At 48.0% G+C, this 12,500-nt stretch overlaps 1 protein-coding gene across 1 annotated transcript in view; it reads left to right on the top strand.

Moving 5' to 3' along the window:
• sez6a (seizure related 6 homolog a) overlaps positions 1 to 12,500 on the top strand; it is a 105,532-nt gene that overhangs the window by 54,375 nt on the left and 38,657 nt on the right. The gene's annotated exons all lie outside the window — the stretch shown is intronic.

A 12,500-nucleotide genomic window follows, 5' to 3' on the forward strand; every position in this document is an offset into this window, starting at 1 on the left:
TTATACTTCCTAAAACTATTGCACCATATAATGATGTCTCTACAACGAACAAGACCTTTAAAATCTCTCTCTCTCTCTCTCTCTCTCTCTCTCTCTCTCTCTCTCTCTCTCTCTGTCTTTCTTTCTTTCTTTCTTTCTTTCTTTCTTTCTTTCTTTCTTTCTCTCATTTTTTTCTGTCTGTCTGTCTGTCTGTACGTATGTATCTCTCTCTCTCTCTCTCTCTCTCTCTCTCATATCTTGGTAGAAAGAACACCAAGGTTATCATCCAGATGGAAGGCAAATCTGTGTTACAGCTGGGGGGATCTGTGAAATGTCAGTCAGAGAAGAGGAACTGCATTGATCCAGATAATCAATGCACAATTCAGTGACTGGAAAGCCACTCTCGGATGCAAGCCCAGAACTCTGCAAACTTCAGAAAAAACTCTGCGCCCTGATTTCCCTATGACTTGTGGTCACTATTGTAAATGTTCTTTCAAAGGGAGGTACCGCGCCTTTTCTCTTGATGCCGGGTGGGTGCGTAGGTTCCAAAAGGTAAACTATAGGATCGAGAAAGGGGAACTCGCACACCTTGGATGCCGATGCAATAGTGTCCTTTTATTGCATGTTTCAAAAATAAAAAAGTGCTACCCAAGTGAACAGTGCAAATGTTCACTTGGGTAGCACTTTTTTATTTTTGAAACATGCAATAAAAGGACACTATTGCATCGGCATACAAGGTGTGCGACTTCCCCTTACTTGATCTTGTGGTCACTATTGTACATTTTGATAAATATCTACTGTAGGGACAGCAGGAACAAATATTGCAAGTTAGCTCTGTGCACGTGTGTGTGTGTGTGTGTGTGTGTGTGTGTGTGTGTGTGTGTGTGTGTGTGTGTGTGTGTGTGTGTGTGTGTGTGTGTGTGTGTGTGTGTGTGTGTGTGTGTGTGTGTGTGTGTGTGTGTGTGTGTGTGTGTGTGTGTGTGTGTGTGTGTGTGTGTGTGATATCTCTCCAGTGGGCCACATCATCATAAGGTTCTCAACCTCCATTAGCATATGCGTATGCTGTCTCACAATGTCACACACACACATGCACCACACACACACACAGACACACACACACACACACACACACACACACACACACACACACACACACACACACACACACACACACACACACACACACACACACACACACACACACACACACACATATCCTATGCCCAGCTAATTACAAGTAATAGCAAAACTATCAGGCTTTATGGTGTGAGAAATGACTGGGCCAGCCACTGTGGAAACTGCACACAAGCCGCAGCAGTGGCGGTGGTGCCTTAATTCCTGTGGAGATAGCTAAGCAGGGCCATTATAGCAGAGATTCTTTAAGTATAGAGATATGCCAACATAATAGGTTTCTATGGGCACATGACCATGTTCCGGTCTGCCTAAAGGGGCGTGTCATAATGCTCCTGCCTAGGTCTGCCTAAAGGGGGATTTCCCCCCCCAATAATAGAACCCGGAAACAATGGGCCAATGGAACCTCTCTCTCTCTACTCTCTCTGATTAAAGGCAGCCTGCAGCTGGGGATATGGATCAAGGCTGGACTGGGGGATGAATAGGGCCCGGGCACTTTTGGCTTCAAGGGGCCCCTCATCATTAGCGGCGCAGAACTGACTCGCCGGTGGGCCCTGCACACTCGTGGGCCACTATTTTCAGAAATTTGAAGAATTTTTTTTTTTACATTTTTGAAAATAGGGGCCCACAAGGGTGCGGGGCCCACAGGTAAATGTCCGCTATGCCAGATGGCCAGTCCAGTCCTGATATGGATAAAGGCCAATAGCCAGGCTACGCCCTCTGCCCTCTGCCCTCTGCTTCTCTGGCCTCGACCAGTAGCAAGGCGAGGGAGGCGGGTTAATCAGACCGTTTGGGAAACATTATTCGTAATCTTCTTGGTTTGACCAACATCTCGGTATGAGATTTAAAAGTCGCTGATTATCTAGGCCAGTCAAAAACGTTTCGAAAAGGCCAAAACGTCGGACGAATTGCTATAGTTTTGGTTCCTACTTTTAAGTGATCCTTAAACCCCCTTGCATGACATATTAAAAAGTCTACCCATTTATATTTAGTGGAATATACTTTATTTCAAGGTCAAATTTGGAGATTTCCCATTAATTTTTCCATAGGGTGAAATTATAGGAAACACTATGAATAGAGTAAAATAAAATAACTATAACATATTTATTTGGTTTATGGGGAGGTAGAATGGGGGGGGATGGGGATGGTTGTATCGATCGGGATGACTGAGAGAGACAGAGAGAACAAGAGAGAGAGAGAGAGAGAGAGATGGAGAGAGAGAGAGAGAAAGAGATGGAGATAGATGGAGAGAGAAAGAGTCCTACTGAGAGGTAAAAATGAAACAAGGGTGAGTGTGAGTGTGTGTGTGTGTGTTTGTGTGTGTGTGTGTGTGTGGTGTGTGTGTGTGTGTGTGTGTGTGTGTGTGTGTGTGTGTGTGTGTGTGTGTGTGTGTGTGTGTGTTTGTGTGTGTGTTTATGTAGAGCTTATAACACGCACGCACGCACGCACGCACAAACACACACACGCACAAGCACGCACAAGCACGCGCGCACACACACACACACACACGCACACACACACACACACACAGAAACGCACAGACACACACACACACACACACACACACACACACACACACACACACACACACACACACACACACACACACACACACACACACACACACACACACACACACACACACGCGCACACACCTCGAGCACTGCTGCTCCTAGACAAATGTGCCGAGCTGCACGACTGCAGGATCAGTGGAGAGGCTCTTGTCTGGAGGGGGGGTATTGGAGAGGTGCTCTAGTCTGGAGGGGGGGGACAGTGGGAGGGGCTCTTGTCTGGAGGGGGGCAGTGGAGGGGCTCTAGTCTGGGGGGGGTAATGGGGGGGCTCTTGTCTGGATGGGGGGGCAGTGGAGAGGGGCTCTTGTCTGGAGGGAGGGGGGGCAATAGAGAGAGGCTCTTGTCTGGAGGGGGGGGCAATAGAGGGGCTCTTGTCTGGAGGGGGGGGCAGTGGGAGGGGCTCTAGTCTGGAAGGGGGGGGGGCAGTGGGAGGGGCTCTAGTCTGGAGGGGGGGGCAGTGGGAGGGGCTCTAGTCTGGAGGGGGGGGACAGTGGGAGGGGCTCTAATCTGGAGGGGGGGATGGGAGGGCAGTGGGAGGGGCTCCTGTCTGGAGGGGGGGGGAGTGGGAGGGGCTCCTGTCTGGAGCGGGGGGGCAGTGGAGAGGGGCTTTACCGCAGAAATGCACCAGCGGTGATCTGAGTGAGGCGAGCGACGGAAGTAATTGACTTTGTATTGAGTTGAGCGACTAAAGCAATTCTGGAGACCAGAGGGATTTGCGCGACGAGCGCGACAATTTGAAGTTGAAATCTTTTCAACTTTCTATGACGCGGTTCGGCGGCAAGCCGCGACAGCCAATGACTGTATAGAGGTCAGTGACCACAGCCAATGGGAATGCTTGAATGCTTTGCCTTCTGCCCATACTCTAGTCTCCTCAATCGCTCGTATCGCTTGCTGCTGCACTCTGTCGCTTGAATCGCATCGCGTCTGGTCTATTCGTGCGGTTAGTCTGGAGGGGGGGCAGGGGGGGGGTGGTCTTGTCTGGAGGGGTGAGGGGCAAGTACAAGGAACAAGGTTCTACTTATACTTCCTAAAACTATTGCACCATATAATGATGTCTCTACAACGAACAAGACCTTTAAAATCTCTCTCTCTCTCTCTCTCTCTCTCTCTCTCTCTCTCTCTCTCTCTGTCTCTCTCTCTCTCTCTCTCTCTCTCTCGGTTATCATCCAGATGGAAGGCAAATCTGTGTTACAGCTGGGGGGGATCTGTGAAATGTCAGTCAGAGAAGAGGAACTGCATTGATCCAGATAATCAATGCACAATTCAGTGACTGTAAAACCACTCTCGGATGCAAGCCCAGAACTCTACAAACTTCAGAAAAAAACTTTGCGCTCTGATTTCCCTATGACTTGTGGTCACTATTGTAAATGTTCTTTCAAAAGGAGGTACCGTGCCTTTTCTCTTGATGCCGGGTGGGTGCGTAGGTTCCAATAGGTAAACTATAGGATCAAGGAAGGGCAACTCGCACACCTTGTATGCCTATGTAAGTGTCCTTTTACTGCATGTTTCGAAAATAAGAAAGTGCTACCCAACTTTTTTATTTTCGAAACATGCAATAAAAGGACACTATTGCATCGGCATCAAAGGTGTGCGAGTTCCCTTTCCTTGATCTTGTGGTCACTACTGTACATTGTGATAAATATCTACTGTAGGGAAAGCAGGAACAAATATTGCAAGTTAGCTCTGTGCACGTGTGTGTGTGTGTGTGTGTGTGTGTGTGTGTGTGTGTGTGTGTGTGTGTGTGTGTGTGTGTGTGTGTGTGTGTGTGTGTGTGTGTGTGTGTGTGTGTGTGTGTGTGTGTGTGTGTGTGTGTGTGTGTGTTTGTGTGTGTGTGTGATATCTCTCCAGTGGGCCACATCATCATAAGGTTCTCAACCTCCATTAGCATATGCGTATGCTGTCTCACAATGTCACACACACACACACACACACACACACACACACACACACACACACACACACACACACACACACACACACACACACACACACACACACACACACACACACACAGACACACACACACACACACACACACACATTCTATGCCCAACTCATTACAAGTAATAGCAAAACTATCAGGCTTTATGGTGTGAGAAATGACTGGGCCAGCCACTGTGGAAACTGCACACAAGCCGCAGCAGTGGCGGTGGTGCCTTAATTCCTGTGGAGATAGCTAAGCAGGGCCATTAAAGGCAGAGATTCTAGTATAGAGATATGCCAACATAATAGGTTTCTATGGGAACCAAACATGACCAGGTTCCGGTCTGCCTAAAGGGGCGTGTCATAATGCTCCTAGCATTGAATAGAACAGTCCTCAGGTCTGCCTAGGTCTGCCTAAAGGGGGATTTCCCCCCCCAATAATAGAACCCGGAAACAATGTGCCAATGGAACCTCTCTCTCTCTACTCTCTCTGATTAAAGGCAGCCTGCAGCTGGGGATATGGATCAAGGCTGGACTGGGGGATGAATAGGGCCCGGGCACTTTTGGCTTCAAGGGGCCCCTCATCATTAGCGGCGCAGAACTGACTCGCCGGTGGGCCCTGCACACTCGTGGGCCACTATTTTCAGAAATTTGAAGAATTTTTTTTTTTACATTTTTGAAAATAGGGGCCCACAAGGGTGCGGGGCCCACAGGTAAATGTCCGCTATGCCAGATGGCCAGTCCAGTCCTGATACGAATACTAGGCCAATGGCTGCTTCTCTGGCCTCGACCAGTAGCAAGCCGGCGGGTTAATCAGACCGTTTGGGAATCGTTATTCGTAATCTTCTTGGTTAGACCAACATCTAGGTACGAGATTTGATAGTCGATGATCATCTAGGCCAGTCAAAAACGTTTCGAAAAGGCCAAAACGTCGGACGAATTGCTATAGTTTTGGTTCCTACTTTTAAGTGATCCTTAAACCCCCTTGCATGACATATTAAAAAGTCTACCCATTTATATTTAGTGGAATATACTTTATTTCAAGGTCAAATTTGGAGATTTCCCATTAATTTTTCCATAGGGTGAAATTATAGGAAACACTATGAATAGAGTAAAATAAAATAACTATAACATATTTATTTGGTTTATGGGGAGGTAGAATGGGGGGGGATGGGGATGGTTGTATCGATCGGGATGACTGAGAGAGACAGAGAGAACAAGAGAGAGAGAGAGAGAGAGAGATGGAGAGAGAGAGAGAGAAAGAGATGGAGATAGATGGAGAGAGAAAGAGTCCTACTGAGAGGTAAAAATGAAACAAGGGTGAGTGTGAGTGTGTGTGTGTGTGTGTGTGTGTGTGTGTGTGTGTGTGTGTGTGTGTGTGTGTGTGTGTGTGTGTGTGTGTGTGTGTGTGTGTGTGTGTGTGTGTTTGTGTGTGTGCTTATGTAGAGCTTATAACACGCACGCACGCACGCACGCACAAACACACACACGCACAAGCACGCACAAGCACGCGCGCACACACACACACACACACACACACACACACACACACACAGAAACGCACAGACAGACACACGTCACAAACACACACACATACAAACACACACACACACACACACACACACACACATACACACACACACACACACACACACACACACACACACACACCTCGAGCACTGCTGCTCCTAGACAAATGTGCCGAGCTGCACGACTGCAGGATCAGTGGAGAGGCTCTTGTCTGGAGGGGGGGGGGGTGCATTGGAGAGGTGCTCTTGTCTGGAGGGGGGGGACAGTGGGAGGGGCTCTTGTCTGGAGGGGGGCAGTGGAGGGGCTCTAGTCTGGGGGGGTAATGGGGGGGCTCTTGTCTGGATGGGGGGGCAGTGGAGAGGGGCTCTTGTCTGGAGGGAGGGGGGGCAATAGAGAGAGGCTCTTGTCTGGAGGGGGGGCAATAGAGGGGCTCTTGTCTGGAGGGGGGGGGCACAGTGGGAGGGGCTCTAGTCTGGAAGGGGGGGGGGCAGTGGGAGGGGCTCTAGTCTGGAGGGGGGGCAGTGGGAGGGGCTCTAGTCTGGAGGGGGGGGACAGTGGGAGGGGCTCTAATCTGGAGGGGGGATGGGAGGGCAGTGGGAGGGGCTCCTGTCTGGAGGGGGGGGGAGTGGGAGGGGCTCCTGTCTGGAGCGGGGGGCAGTGGAGAGGGGCTTTACCGCAGAAATACACCAGCGGTGATCTGAGTGAGGCGAGCGACGGAAGTAATTGACTTTGTATTGAGTTGAGCGACTAAAACGATTCTGGAGACTAGAGCGATTTGCGCGACGAGCGCGACAATTTGAAGTTGAAATCTTTTCAACTTTCTATGACGCGGTTCGGCGACAAGCCGCGACAGCCAATGACTGTATAGAGGTCAGTGACCACAGCCAATGGGAATGCTTGAATGCTTTGCCTTCTGCCCATACTCTAGTCTCCTCAATCGCTCGTATCGCTTGCTGCTGCACTCTGTCGCTTGAATCGCATCGCACCTGGTCTATTCGTGCGGTTAGTCTGGAGGGGGGGCAGTGGGGGGGGGGTCTGGTCTGGAGGGGTGAGGGGCAAGTACAAGGAACAAGGTTCTACTTATACTTCCTAAAACTATTGCACCATATAATGATGTCTCTACAACGAACAAGACCTTTAAAATCTCTCTCTCTCTCTCTCTCTCTCTCTCTCTCTCTCTCTCTCTCTCTCTCTCTCTCTCTCTCTCTCTCTCTCTCTCGGTTATCATCCAGATGGAAGGCAAATCTGTGTTACAGCTGGGGGGGATCTGTGAAATGTCAGTCAGAGAAGAGGAACTGCATTGATCCAGATAATCAATGCACAATTCAGTGACTGTAAAACCACTCTCGGATGCAAGCCAGAACTCTACAAAACTTCAGAAAAAACTCTGATCTCCCTCTGATTTACCTATGGCTTGTGGTCACTACTGTAAATGTTCTTTCAAAGGGAGGTACCGCGCCTTTTCTCTTGATGCCGGGTGGGTGCGTAGGTTCCAACAGGTAAACTATAGGATCAAGGAAGGGCAACTCGCACACCTTGTATGCCTATGTAAGTGTCCTTTTACTGCATGTTTCGAAAATAAGAAAGTGCTACCCAATTTTTTTATTTTCGAAACATGCAATAAAAGGACACTATTGCATCGGCATCTAAGGTGTGCGAGTTCCCCTTACTTGATCTTGTGGTCACTATTGTACATTTTGATAAATATCTACTGTAGGGACAGCAGGAACAAATACTGGAAGTTAGCTACTGTATGTGCACGTGTGTGTGTGTGTGTGTGTGTGTGTGTGTGTGTGTGTGTGTGTGTGTGTGTGTGTGTGTGTGTGTGTGTGTGTGTGTGTGTGTGTGTGTGTGTGTGTGTGTGTGTGTGTGTGTGTGTGTGTGTTTGTGTGTGTGTGTGATATCTCTCCAGTGGGCCACATCATCATAAGGTTCTCAACCTCCATTAGCATATGCGTATGCTGTCTCACAATGTCACACACACACACACACACACACACACACCACACACACAGACACACACACACACACACACCACACACACACACACACACACACACACACACATACACACACACACACACACACACACACATTCTATGCCCAGCTAATTACAAGTAATAGCAAAACTATCAGGCTTTATGGTGTGAGAAATGACTGGGCCAGCCACTGTGGAAACTGCACACAAGCCGCAGCAGTGGCGGTGGTGCCTTAATTCCTGTGGAGATAGCTAAGCAGGGCCATTAAAGCAGAAATTCTTTAAGTATAGAGATATGCCAACATAATAGGTTTCTATGGGAACCAAACATGACCAGGTTCCGGTCTGCCTAAAGGGGCGTGTCATAATGCTCCTAGCATTGAATAGAACAGTCCTCAGGTCTGCCTAGGTCTGCCTAAAGGGGGATTTCCCCCCCCAATAATAGAACCCGGAAACAATGTGCCAATGGAACCTCTCTCTCTCTACTCTCTCTGATTAAAGGCAGCCTGCAGCTGGGGATATGGATCAAGGCTGGACTGGGGGATGAATAGGGCCCGGGCACTTTTGGCTTCAAGGGGCCCCTCATCATTAGCGGCGCAGAACTGACTCGCCGGTGGGCCCTGCACACTCGTGGGCCACTATTTTCAGAAATTTGAAGAATTTTTTTTTTTACATTTTTGAAGATAGGGGCCCACAAGGGTGCGGGGGCCACCGGGAAATGCCCGCTATGCCAGATGGTCAGTCCAGCCCTGATACGAATACTAGGCCAATAGCCAGGCTACGCCCTCTGCCCTCTGCCCTCTGCCCTCTGCTTCACTGGCCTCCACCAGTAGCAAACTGAGGGAGGCGGATTAAAAAGGCTGTTTGGGAAACGTTCTTCGTTATCGTCTTGGTTAGACCAATATCTCGGTACGAGATTTGATAGTCGATGATCATCTAGGCCAGTCAAAAACGTTTCGAAAAGGCCAAAACGTCGGACGAATTGCTATAGTTTTGGTTCCTACTTTTAAGTGATCCTTAAACCCCCTTGCATGACATATTAAAAAGTCTACCCATTTATATTTAGTGGAATATACTTTATTTCAAGGTCAAATTTGGAGATTTCCCATTAATTTTTCCATAGGGTGAAATTATAGGAAACACTATGAATAGAGTAAAATAAAATAACTATAACATATTTATTTGGTTTATGGGGAGGTAGAATGGGGGGGGATGGGGATGGTTGTATCGATCGGGATGACTGAGAGAGACAGAGAGAACAAGAGAGAGAGAGGGATGGAGAGAGATGAAGATAGAGAGAAAGAGTCCTACTGAGAGGTGAAAATGAAACAAGGGTGTGTGTGTGTGTGTGTGTGTATATGTGTGTCTGTCTGGAGTGTGAGTTAGTGCACCTGGTAAAGTGAAAATCAATGCCACTCCGATAGCCGGCAACCCCACTCTATACTGTAGCTATTAGTGGCTCTTTATTTACCTGACTGTACAAAACGTGTGTGTGTGTGTGTGTGTGTGTGTGTGTGTGTGTGTGTGTGTGTGTGTGTGTGTGTGTGTGTGTGTGTGTGTGTGTGTGTGTGTGTGTGTGTGTGTGTGTGTGTGTGTATGTGTGTGAGTGTGTCTGTGTGTGTGTGTGTGTGTGTGTGTGTGTGTGTGTGTGTGTGTGTGTGTGTGTGTGTGTGTGTGTGTGTGTGTGTGTGCGTGTGTGCGTGTGTGTGTGTGTGTGTGTGTGTGTGTGTGTGTGTGTGTGTGTTACCTGATGGTATAAATCGCCTCATCAGACCTGCAAGGCTGGACTGTAGAAATGAACCCATGATGTAGTGAATGATAGAGTAGCAAGAAGCAATATACAGGGTTTTTTTCTTCTCTGAACCATCACATACACACGCACAAACGCAGACGAACACACACACACAAACATACACAAACACACACACACAAACATACACAAACACACACACACAGACACGCACACACACACACACACACACACACACACACACACACACACACACACACACACACACACACACACACACACACACACAGAAACACATCGATGATCAAATAGATCAAATTGCGAAGACCTCATCCACACAGACATGCAGATCCAAAAAGATAGATACTGGCGGACACAGGTGCAAAAACAGATTACAAGATTCGACATTCAAGAGTTTATTGTCATTGTCAAAAGGCAACGAAATTGTGTTTGGGTTTCAATACTTAGTAGTAGCAGCAGGTTCTCAAGTAAAGTGAATGAGAGGTAAAAGTGAGACCAGTGCTTGACTGGGAACAGCAATCTCCATACTCTACAGAGGATAATGGGTCAGAACCGTACAGCAAAAGACTGTGCAGGGCAGTGTGCATTGCCTTACATTACATGTAATCATTACATTACCAATACCAATGTGTGTGTGTGTGTGTGTGTGTGTGTGTGTGTGTGTGTGTGTGTGTGTGTGTGTGTGTGTGTGTGTGTGTGTGTGTGTGTGTGTGTGTGTGTGTGTGTGTGTGTGTCTGTGTGTGTGTGTGTGTGTGTGTGTGTGTGTGTGCGCGTGTGTGTGTGTGTGTGTGTGTGTGTGTGTGTGTGTGTGTGTGTGTGTGTGTGTGTGCTCAAGGCCACTGACCGCTTTGTCTGGCCCCAGGACAGTTATCATGTGTGTGTGTGTGTTTGTGCGTGCGTGCGTGCGTGCGTGCGTGCGTGCGTGCGTGCGTGCGTGCATGCGTGCATGCGTGCATGTGTCTGTATGTGTGTACTATGGCTCTTTTCAGAGCCTCTGTCTCTGGCAAGGCCACATCAATCTATTGACTGCAAACACTAACATCTGTCAGCATCCTCTCTGACCAATGACCATGTGATGTCCACCAGAGGGCTGGATGGAGGACGCTGGGGGTTCTGCGGGACTGTCTGTCTGTCTGTTTGTTTGACTGCTTGTATGTCTGTCTGTCTGTCTGCCTGTCTGTCTGTTTGTTTGACTGCTTGTATGTCTGTCTGTCTGTCTGCCTGTCTGTCTGTGTGTTTGACTGCTTGTATGTCTGTCTGTCTGCCTGCTTGTCTGGCTGTCTGTCTCTCGGTCTCTCTGTCTGTTTCACTGCCTGCCTGTCTGTCTGTCTGTCTGTCTGTCTGTCTGTCTGTCTGTCTGTCTGTCCGTTTGACTGCCTGTCTGTCTGTCTGTCTGTCTGTCTGTCTGTCTGTCTGTCCGTTTGACTGTCTGTTGTCCGTTTTGACACCAACCCTCTGTATACCTGACAATCTGTCTCTCTTCACAAACTGATGGAGTTCTTGAGGAAGTGTGTGCATCAATGCTTGTGGCAACTCATTTAAACACATACACCATGAACAGCACAGCCTTCATTTTTACTTCCATCATGAAAACAATTTTCTTTAGAGTTATTCAAGTGTCACTGAAGTCTTCCCTTAAAATGTTTTTTATTTCTTCTAAATGGTAATTGACCAAACTCATCACACAGTTCTCAGTTCATAGTTATGCCACGGCCTAATAATCGTGGAGTTGGGATTGGTTTTTTTTTTGGGGGGGGGTGGAGGGGTGATGTGCTGATTCAAATTTCATACCAGTAGGAACAGTTTGGGTGGTCTGCTGCAGTGGTTCTTAACCTTTTTTTTCTTATAGCACCACCTTACCTGTGCCCAAGACAAGCCGCGCCGCACCCCCACCCCAAACTTCTACACGTGTATGCGCACTAAAATGATTCAAGTGATACATTTCAATGAAGTGTTGCTTGAGACATTAATTAATACCTTAATGACTTTAAATGGGGACAGAACATGTATCAATTTGGTTTTGATTTGCCCTAATTATAATGTTCACTAACGGAATTTTGATCACAACCTCAACACAAACAAAATTCCGTGCCCCCCCTGACATTTCTGGCGCACCCCCAGGGGCCACTGGTGTACTGCATAGTCATCCATGACTCTACTGCCCTCCAGCAATTGCCTGATTTTCATAGACTTCAGATCACTACCGCAATTCTGGTCTGAACAGGAGTATAACGATTAGCATTTCCATACAGGAAGAACTTTGTTTCCATGGCCTGGTTAACCCACCTCCCTCGGCTTGCTACTGGTTGAGGGATGTGCCAAAGTTTAAACCAAACATTTCTTAGCCCAATAGAACGTCTCCTCTTAAACCACGTCATTGCCTTGAACTTGCCTCTACCAGACGGTTGGAAATGCTCAGTTGATTAGTTCCAGACAAAGTGGGTGGAGTTCCCGCTGTAGCGGGATTGAGCAAGCTCATGGCCCTGCTGTGTGTAGCTGAGTCGAAAGCATTGCGTCACCAGTAGGGTGGAGCCCTGCTACTTCACATCGCTCCAGGGATTGTAATCAATACCAGAGTTGTATAAAGTAGAAGTAGAAGTGCTCTCACAGGTGTAA

The sequence above is a fragment of the Engraulis encrasicolus genome, chromosome 7, assembly GCF_034702125.1.
Source record: "Engraulis encrasicolus isolate BLACKSEA-1 chromosome 7, IST_EnEncr_1.0, whole genome shotgun sequence".
NCBI lineage: Eukaryota > Metazoa > Chordata > Actinopteri > Clupeiformes > Engraulidae > Engraulis > Engraulis encrasicolus.